The sequence below is a fragment of the Serinus canaria genome, chromosome 1, assembly GCF_022539315.1.
Source record: "Serinus canaria isolate serCan28SL12 chromosome 1, serCan2020, whole genome shotgun sequence".
In the NCBI taxonomy this organism is placed as follows: Eukaryota; Metazoa; Chordata; class Aves; order Passeriformes; family Fringillidae; genus Serinus; species Serinus canaria.
In genome coordinates, this window is record NC_066313.1 from 109,169,303 (window position 1) to 109,179,084 (window position 9,782).

The window sequence follows — 9,782 nt, forward strand, 5'->3', positions numbered from 1 at the left end:
GATAATTGGTAGTTTCCTGGAATATCAACTCATGAAAGTGTTTGATTTTAAGAAACACTGAAGGGCATCATCCACTTTGCATTGAATTATCTGCCCACAAAGATCTTTCATCAAACTTTGGAAGCCAGTAAATAACAGAAAAAGAAAAAAGGTTCTGCGAGCAGAAAAGCTGATGAAGGCTCAGTCTCGTGGATTTGAGATATTGCTTGAAAATTTCCCTGCCCTTCCCAACCTGGAACCAAGACCTTCCAAGGGTCAGTGTGGTGTGCACAAGATGGGGGTGACACAGGTGCTCATGACCAGGTCAGTGCTGATGGGCCAAATTCAGCCTTATGAGAGGGACTGGCAGTGCATCTGCACCTCATTTCCATGTGAAATCAGGAAACAAAGCAATCAGAACTGTTCGTCTTAATTGTGTGGCAATGGCATGGTCAGCCATGCTCAAAGTGGTGATTTGAGATACAGTTTTCCCCAGCAAGCTGCTCAGATCTGATGATGATCTTCTTTCAGTGTCTCCCAGATGACTTTATTTTCAGGTGTAGCTTGCCAGGACTGTTTATTCAGAGCCAAATCATCAATGACCCACCAACCTCGAGAAAGTCTTTTTTTCTGTACAAAGTGTTTCATTATGCAAGACTGAAAAATAAGAAAAAGTCACCTCATCTGTGAAATACAGTGTATATTTAAAAATACTAGAGGGGAAAAATATCAGAAATATCAGAGCAGATATTTCTCTGAGAACTCTATTTCCTAGAGAACTGTGTCAAACAGTTCTCTAGGAAAGGCTGTGTATTTTCCCTAAGTTTACTTTTTCTAGGTGTTCACAATTAATTGAGTTTATGGAAAAGAAAAAGACAGTATTTAAGGGAAACTTATCACAGGGAAGCAAATTCACAATACTTTTTTGGTTGGTAAGAAAAGTGTGACTGGAGTCAAATGATGCTGAAACAAGGTGAGTGGATAAAAGCCAGGGATAAGCCTGACCCTTTAACATTCCAGAGTATTTGAAATGTTCAAGGTGTCTCATATATAAATGTTTAAGTGAAATGAAATGAAATGAAATGAAATGAAATGAAATGAAATGAAATGAAATGAAATGGACGTTAGTACTGCAGATTGCATGATGAGCTGTTAGATCATTCTTCTGTTTCTCAGGTTCCTTCCTTCCCTAATCCCCCATTTGATGGAGCCAGGGACCAGCCCCTCCTGCTCCTCCACAGGTCTAGGGCTGTGTACAATTAGTTGAACCTAATCCCTGTGGAGAGAGGCCTGCAGCTTTCCCCACAGGAGTCTGTTACACCCCATGTATGCTCTTGCACAGGTCATGGAGGGATTCTCCCAGACCTTGGCATCTGTCATAAACTATTGATCTATTCTCCCCCACCAGCAGCATCAAGGCCTCCTTTGCTGTTCCTTTTTCCATCCTAAAACAGGAGAGAATCTCCTCATTGGCCATGGAGGAAGCTGCAGTGAGTTGTTGAGATGAGATGCCAACTTTTTAGATGGCTAAAATTAGGTGAGGTGAATCCTACCCTTTGGTGTCTATTTTGCAATAACAGATAAGAGCAAATTTTCAGATTGCCCTACTGTTTGCAGACAGCATTTTATAATCTTGCGTGTTGATATGCTCGAGAGATACCTCTTGGAAGAGAAGAGTGTCTGAAGGCCTAATTTATCTTCATGTGGTTAGTGCTAGAAATTGGGCTATTAAGTGACTGTGGATCTCCTTTGAGTCTCCCCTTCTCCTGAAAGACATCTTTTTTTTGACAGGTTATGAATAAAAGAAAGTCTTGGAATAACAGAGACTCTGAAAACTCAGAGTGTGCCAAAGCTTTATGGATAAAGTTGAACAATGGGTGGCACACAGGACTCGGTGTGACACAAGGGGCTGCTGCAATTAAGGACTGGTCGATGGATGCATTGTAAATCTCAGCTTTTATTTTGCTTCAGGTTTGCTCAATTCTGAAACTCAGGACCATTAGGAAGCTTTATTGGTTTAAGATCAAGAGTTCAGCCTGGACTGTAAAAAACACTGGCTTCAGAGCCACTGAAAAAAAAGCCACACTGGCTTTTTTTTGATCCTTTTGAAAAGTTTGGATTCTTCTGTGTAGTAATTGATTAACTGAAGTATTTGATTGATTAACTGCATTACTCGATTAACTGGATTGCTAGTTTACAGGAGTAAAGGGGGTTCACACGTCTAAGCACGAGTTTCAGTAGCTGTGTTCAAAGTCCAGAGTCACTCCAGCTTTGCCATTTCCTCTGTTGCACAATCTCAGAGTTTCAGTGGAGGAGAAAACGTGACTTTGGTGCTGCTTTGAGACTATCAGTTACTCCAGACTTAAACCCATATAACTGAAGCTAAAACTTGACTCAGGCTAAGCTGTCTCAAAAGATGAAAAATCTGTTTTAACAACTTGTAGAATAAAGTTCACAGTATCAGCTGCAAAATTAAAAGTGAACTTGGCTCCTTTCAGTCTGTATACACTGTACAGAGCCCTGGAATGATGCCTGTTTGCTGATGCTCCAGGGAGATACAGGGAGATACTCTTCATAGTTGACGCTGGTGGTAAATTAGATGCAAAGGAAAAATAAATGAGGATCCCCCAAACTTAATTCCTGCAGCTGCAGAAGTTTAGCTGTGTAATGTACTGCCTGTCCTTTGTGTGGTATCTCAGGCTGCTGTTCAGGCTAGACCATGAGGTGGCAAATCTCAGTAGAAGAAAGCAAGCTGGTGGCTCTGTTCTCTGTGCTGAGGGACAGGCAGGGCAGCAAGAGGGACCTGGCATCTCTGGGGGGCACTGTGAGCTTGGGTTGGAACAGCAACCAGCTGTCCTGAGGGGAGGTGGTGTTTGGTTCCATGAGGACACTGGCCCATTCCCAGCACTCATGAGAAAGGCAGTGAACTGGAGTTCAGGGCACATCATCCTGTAATGGCTGCTTAAGAGAGGGAAATAAGTCCCTTTTACGGAAGAATTGGAGGAAGAATGGGATATGTTACAGTTTGGTCTCATGGCCACAAGTGAACTTCCAGATGAATCAATTTCAGCTGGGTGCACCAGTCATTTAGCTGCTCCTTTGAGTTATCATTTGCACTTGCAATATGTGCTGATTAGCACAAATTGGCTTTCAGAATTGATAAGATTTTACAAGTCATGCAAATATTGTATGATTCATCTCCTCTACCGCCTCCAGTCCTGTGAGGACACTGGAGGTGAAGAGAAAGGAGTTTTCCTGGGAATAAGGAACCTCTTTGCTCTGTTATCCCTTCCCAGTGCTCATACTAAAAGTTATGAGCTATGCAAAGCATGGCTGCCCCTTCATTTCTCTTCATAGCATTTCATTTGCAGCTGCATCTGGCCGTGTTTGTGTTGTTTGTAATTTTCTGGTTTCTTTGCAGGAACTTTTGCAACTGCTCGTTGCTGCTTGAATATGTGAGTTCCAAGTTACAGCTGATAAAAAGTCAATAGAGAGCTCTGGAGGTCATAGAGATTTAAACTTCTCTGCTGCTTTACCATGACCTTTACAAACTATAACTTGCTCAGTCGGAAGCCTTGAAAGGACTTTGACCACGTTGTAGTTGCATATGTCATTTATGGGAACTATAATTTTTACTGTGGGCGTGACTGCAGTGAAAGCACTTCAAATGCCAGGTCCTTCCAAATGCATGTGTTTGTCTGTGCTGTTGGACTGCACATGGACAGGCAGCAGCCACCAAGGGCAAGGCTGGCATGGGCTGGGAATGGGAAGGGATTGTGTGACTTGGGGTGGATGGAGAAGGTCAGCTCTGACTGAGCTGCCTACGTGGCTTTCGTGCCACCTGAGTCTTGCTTTGAAGTTGTATGAAAAGTTTGAACTTTGAGTCTTGCTTTGAGGCAGGGAGTTGGGTTGGGTGTTAGGAGAGCAGGTGAGCTGCTTGAAGCTCTCTGCAGAGATAAATCCCTCCTAGCTTCTCTATCACCACCAGGGTCAAATAAAGTGCAGCAGTCACTCTGCTGCAAAACAGAAAATGGAGAATGTAGGGAAGAATAGCCCAGTTTTTGGATCTGCACACCTTCTTCCTGAGCAGGATCTATGGTGTCTAGAATCAATTTCATAGAATCCCAAATGGCTTGGGTTCCAAGGGACCTTAAAGATCATTCCAATCCCCTGCCATGGGCAGAGACACCTCCCACTAGACCAGGTTGCTCAAGGTCTCATTCAACCTGGCCTTGAACATTCCCAGGGATGGGGCTTCCCCAGCCTCACAGTAAAGAATTTCTTCCTAATATCTAACTTAAATTCCCTCTCTTTCAATTTGTACCCATTCCCTCTTGTCCTATCACTGCAGTTTCTGACAAAGAGTCCCTCTCCAGATTCTCCCTTGTCAGACTGGGCCCTGCTGCCTGAGAGTGGGCTGGGAGTCATCACTAAGGGGAATGAAGCCTCTGAGGCTGCTGGAGGCAGGGCTGAGAGGCTGGGGCAGACATGCCCAGGGTTTCAGCAGTTCTCCAGGCTCTTCTCCCAGCACTGGGGCAGCATGTTTGTGCTCAGGCTGGGGGCACTGGGATACACAGTCCTGAGTGAGCATCCCGATCCGCCTGACTTTGGAGAGGAGACCAAAGTCTCCTCTCCAAAGGAGAGGAGTGAGCATCCCGATCTGCCTGACTTTGGAGTGGAGACCAAAAGCACCAGGGCCTTGCTTGTGCCAGGAAATGGAGCTGGCATTTTGTGGGATGCCTCTTCCAAGGAACAAACCTTAGAGAAGGACAGGGTGGCCAACCTGAAGGGTGGCCAGCCACGTCCCCTGGCAGCCCTTGCTGACCCTGGAGGTGTGTGGGTCACAGGGAAAACGGGACTTCTGTGGGATCTGTAGCACATCACGGACCCACAACGATGGTGGGCAGGTGGTTACCTCTGCTTCACACATGCAGAACCTCCATTAGGTTTGCAAGCTCCCCAGCAGGCACACACAGAAACACACATGCTCTTGTCACTGTATTCCGGTATTCTGCACTCCCCAGCCTGGCTGGGTGCAGCTGCATTCTGGAAAATGCAGTGGATGCATCATGCCGTGGCTGACGCAAAGGGACCCAGAGCTCTGCACTCGGAAATTGTTCAGCAGCAAGAAGCGACCAAGAGCGACTGCTCTTCCCAAACATCCTCTCTCCTCTTCACATTGCAGCAGCTGTTTTTTCCGAGGGATTTTCATGGACATCACCACTGCCCTGGTGCAGCAGGAGCGTGATCTCTTGGAGACAAGAGTGGCTGAGTGCGGTGAGTCACCCACATTCCAATAAGGAAGCCCCTCCAGGAAGCCTCTCTAGCAATGATCCTGTGCAGCCCTGCTCAGCTCTAACAATGCTGACAGAGTGTAACACTGCCCCGGAAACCTGGAGATTGCTTGTCAGGCACAGCCAGAGCCTCCAGTGCCCAGGCAGCTCAGCCAGCAGCAGACACATCCTGGGTAGGGACGCCAAGGGAAAGGAGGTGCCCTCTTGGCTGTAAATGGCAAGGGACCAAACGGTGCTGGAGTCATTTCATGAGCACTGATGGCAATCTGGAGCACAGTCAGAAAAAAAGGGATGGCCTCTGGGGATCCTGAAGTCAGCTGAAAAGCTGAGCTGCTAAAAACAATAGTGCTGCTGTCAGTGGCTGAGGGAGAGGGGAGGTTTCAAGGGCAGATTACAAGCATGAGAGCACAGTGACACCGATGAGGGAGCTGCCACAGAGCCTCTAACGGAAAGCGTTGGTATCCCACAAGCTTTTGTCCCCTGAATGATGCACATTTCTCAGGATTGAGAGAGGGACAGAGTGCATTTGCCATTAATTTTTAATTATAATGGAGTGTTCTGTAGTGATAGGGAGCTTCTACTACAGGCTGTCTGCGTCAGGGGTTGACCCACTGGCAACCTTCTCAGTGATAAAGCTGTCACAAGAGAACAGAGGGAAGGGCAGGAAAGTGCTACTAAGGCACTGCTATAATGCTGCAAAAAAAGGGGAAGCATTACTACACAAACTAAGCATTTCCTCTGAAGTGCTCTGCTGCTATAAAATTTCAGATTCTTAGACCTGCATTCCAGTTTCTGTGGGCACAAGATTGTACAGCTTGTGCTCCACTGGTGGCCAGGAGATGTTGTCTCCATGGCTCCTGCTGGGGCAGGAGATGCAGCCCTGGGGCCTGAGATAAACTGCTGGGCTTATCATGGACCTGGGGGATGTGGATTCAGCTCCCTGTGCAGTCACAGACCTCCTGTGTACACAGGTAAACCACATGGAGCAAATTTGCTGAGGGGCTGAGCTTCTGTTTGAGCATTCCTGATTTCAGAGGGAGTATGCTGAAGTGTTCAGTCCTCAAAATCTGTTTTCTGCTTTGGCTCTTTTTTCATGTAACTCCCCTCCTTTCTGCCTAGGCCTGATCACCTTTACCTGGATTGCAAAGGTCTTTGGGGTAAGTAAGTAAAGTGTCTGGCAGGCACAAGGAGGATGATGCTGCAGTCCGAGTAATGAGTGGCTGAAGGAAGGAGAAGAGGAAACCTGAGGTGTTAAGGATACCCAGTCCTGCTCCCTGCCAGTTGTAGCTGTGACATGGCCTCTGCTGTCCTGATAGTCCTCCTGTGGCAATCAGTGAGACCCCTGCAAGGTGCTAAAAGAATCCATCTTAAGTCCTACAAGTCCTTTCCAGCCCAGGAGATTTTACTCCTGCCAGGTTACCAAGAACCCTTTGGAAAAACAGGCCCTGGGCTTTCAGCTCCTGCCTATCTGCAGCCCAGCTTGCTCACAGCACTCTCAATTTGTGTGAACTCTCTTCAGCTCATGCTATGAAAACCTAATGTGGAAGAAGCCAAAAGCAGCAGCTCCTCTATTGCCCAGAGTGTTCCTCCTCTCACCACCATAAATTATAGGAGTGAGAATTTCTCCAGGCCTGTGCTCCTCTGCCTCTCAGAAGGGAGACTGCTAAGATCCTAAATAAGGATCCAAAGATCCTAAATTAAATGCTAAAATCCTAAATGAGAATGAAACAATTCCTCCTGGAGATCTTGAGAGAAGACAAAAGGACAAAGGGCACTCTGGAACCAAGAGGAAAAGAAAAAAAGAAGCTTGCTTCCAAGGACTCAGCCCTTAAGCACAGTGACGTAGAAAGAAGGAGATTCTGTTTACTGAGGAAGTGAGAAAGGAAATGAGGGTGGGGGAGGGATAAGCAGTTAGCCAGGGAAAGCTTGTCCTTTGGGACAGGGCAGAGAGGTAGGCCTGTTCCCTGGGGAGCTCTCCCTGGAGCAGAACCATCTGTGAGTGGCTGCATTGCCTGTGGGCCAGGCTTTGAGGAGACCTCTGTGGGCTGTGCTCTCCTTCCTGCTGCAGCACAGCAGAGCTGGCTCCCTGCCCTGCCCTGGGGGATCCTGGCTGCATGCTTTTGGAATACTGAATCTGTTCATTCTTGAAGAACTCAACTTCCCTGGAAAATAAAAAAATATAGTCAAGGAGAAGGCAACCTAAGACTTGGAGTGTGTCTTAGGAACTGGAAAATGTCCCATGTGTTTTGTTTCTGATGCTAGCAGGAGCCTGGAGAAGCTGCTTGGGTCTGCAGCATTGTTCTGCCTGTGGGTCAGCACCTCCCAGGCTTCCAGGCAGGCACAGCCTGTGGCAGTGCTGCTCCTACACCTCATCCCCCAGTCAGGTCTCAAAACATTCCTTCCTTCCTTTCACAAGGAGCAACCTCCCCGTCCTGCTGAGCTGCTGGTACCTTTGGCCTGTGGGTCTGATCAGCTGGCAGCAGGGAAGCTGCAGTGATGCCACCCCAGAGGGGCTGCAAAGCCTGTCTTCACCAACCAGGCTGATATTTCAGCTTCTCTGCATCAGCAGTGAGCACAGACTGCAGCAGGGGAAGAAGGGAGAACAGCAGCAATAGTGCCCAGAGTGCTGCCTAGAGTTACCTCGCCTGTCTTGGGCTATAGAGCTGGGGCACCAGGAGCTGCCCAGCTGTGGCTGGGTGCCTTCTGTCTGCCCCATGGCCACAGCCTGCAGACAGGTGAGTGCTGTGAGCTTCTCTTTATCCAGACCCTCTCTCAAGGGCACTCTGTGGTTCCCTTCCTTTCTCTGCCCTGCAGGGGATGCTTTGTTTTTTTTTACCTTAAAAATCTTGTTGTCCTTGAATTCAGAATAGTAGCCAAGGCCAAGGATACAACAACAGGGGCAGGGAAGAAGGTCTTCCTGATTGTTGTTGATGATGGGAATATTTTTGCATTTCTTGCCCTTTTTACTGTTTTCCATAAAGACAAGCATCTTCCTTTGTTCTGCTCTTTTTCCTCCCCTGGCCATAAGCACTAGAAGATGTGGATGAGCCTTTGTATTGGAAAAGGCTGAGAAGTGCTGTGTTGGCTCTGGTCAGCCACACCTGATGCTGGTCTGATTTGGAGTTGTGTGATGGGCTTGCAGAAAGCACCTTCAGCATCATGCCCTGCCAGCTATCAACTGCAGGGCTTCAGGAGCCTGTGCCACAGGGGGCCAGGACAACATCAACCTTGAAATGCTACAGAAGTAGCACCCAATATGTCCTGTTTAACAGAATTACTGCCCAAAGCCAGAACTAGCCTGCTGCTGAGCAGAAGGTGAGCTGCGTGCAGGCAGCTGGCTGGGTTTGGGGGTGACTCAGCTTGCTGAGCATGTGTGCCCTCAGATCTGGTCATTTCCCACCTCCTGCTTGACTTCTCTGTCTTACAAAAATATTTGAAGAGCCAACTGAAAGTATGTGCTCAACAGCATAACACAGGGTATAGGTTTCTATCAACAACCCAGGTTTTCTCTTGAGAAAACCAATGTGGAATGTTTGGGGAAAAAAGTTGGATTCTGTTTTACTCTTTCTCTTTTTTCTCATTTGCAGTGTAAGACTTATGATATAGAGCAAACCAACAGCACAAAAGGACAGAAGTGGGACTTTGCCAACAGAGAACTGAAGCAAAATGTAACCTCAGCACTGATGATGTCATTTTCCAGATGAGAAGCACTGAAAAGCATTCCCAAGCCATCACAAACACTCACCTATCACTTAGGCAGAGCCAACCCCATGTGTGAGCACTGCAAAGCAAATCTCTGCCAGTGTTCCTGCTGCACCAAGGAACATTCTGCATTTGCCTGTGCACCCTGGAGTGTATCTCTTGGCTCTTGGGGCTGGGATGCTCTGGAGTTCACTCCCAGGCAGTTAAAAGGAAACTTGCCTGTCCTTCCAGGACTTTCCTTCCAGGAAAGTCTCAGGGAAAGCAGTGGGAGGTTTTGAAAACTGAATTCTTTCCACACCTCCTCTGTGCAGAGCAGCAGCTCAGGGCCATTGACCACACCAGCTAGTGGAATTTCCCTGAGTCAGAGTCCTTCCAGGTGGAAAGGCAGTGGGGTAAGAATGAAACTTGTATGTCTGCAGAGAAAACAATTATTGGTGAGAAATACACCTTTTGATGGGCAATTTTTCCCCAAAACCTGGTTCCTTAGAGTTTTTCATAGTAGGTAAAAATATATCCCTGTGCAATGAGTGCAAATGGGCTTTTTGCACCTCTAAGGTGCCTCTCCCTGCAGGTGAGGAAGAATTTGAAGGCTTCTGTAGTGTATCTCAGTGAGGACGTGCCACTGATCCTTGCTCCAGCAGAATTAATATTTGCTTCATCTATTTAGAGATGAATTGGAAATTCCAGCAGCTGCCATCTCAGAGGAGCACTGCAGAAGGGTATGGTAAAAATCCAGCATTATGTGGAGCTCCTGGGAAGGCATCTCTCTCCTAATGATGACATTTTTTAAAACACTCTAAAGGTTTG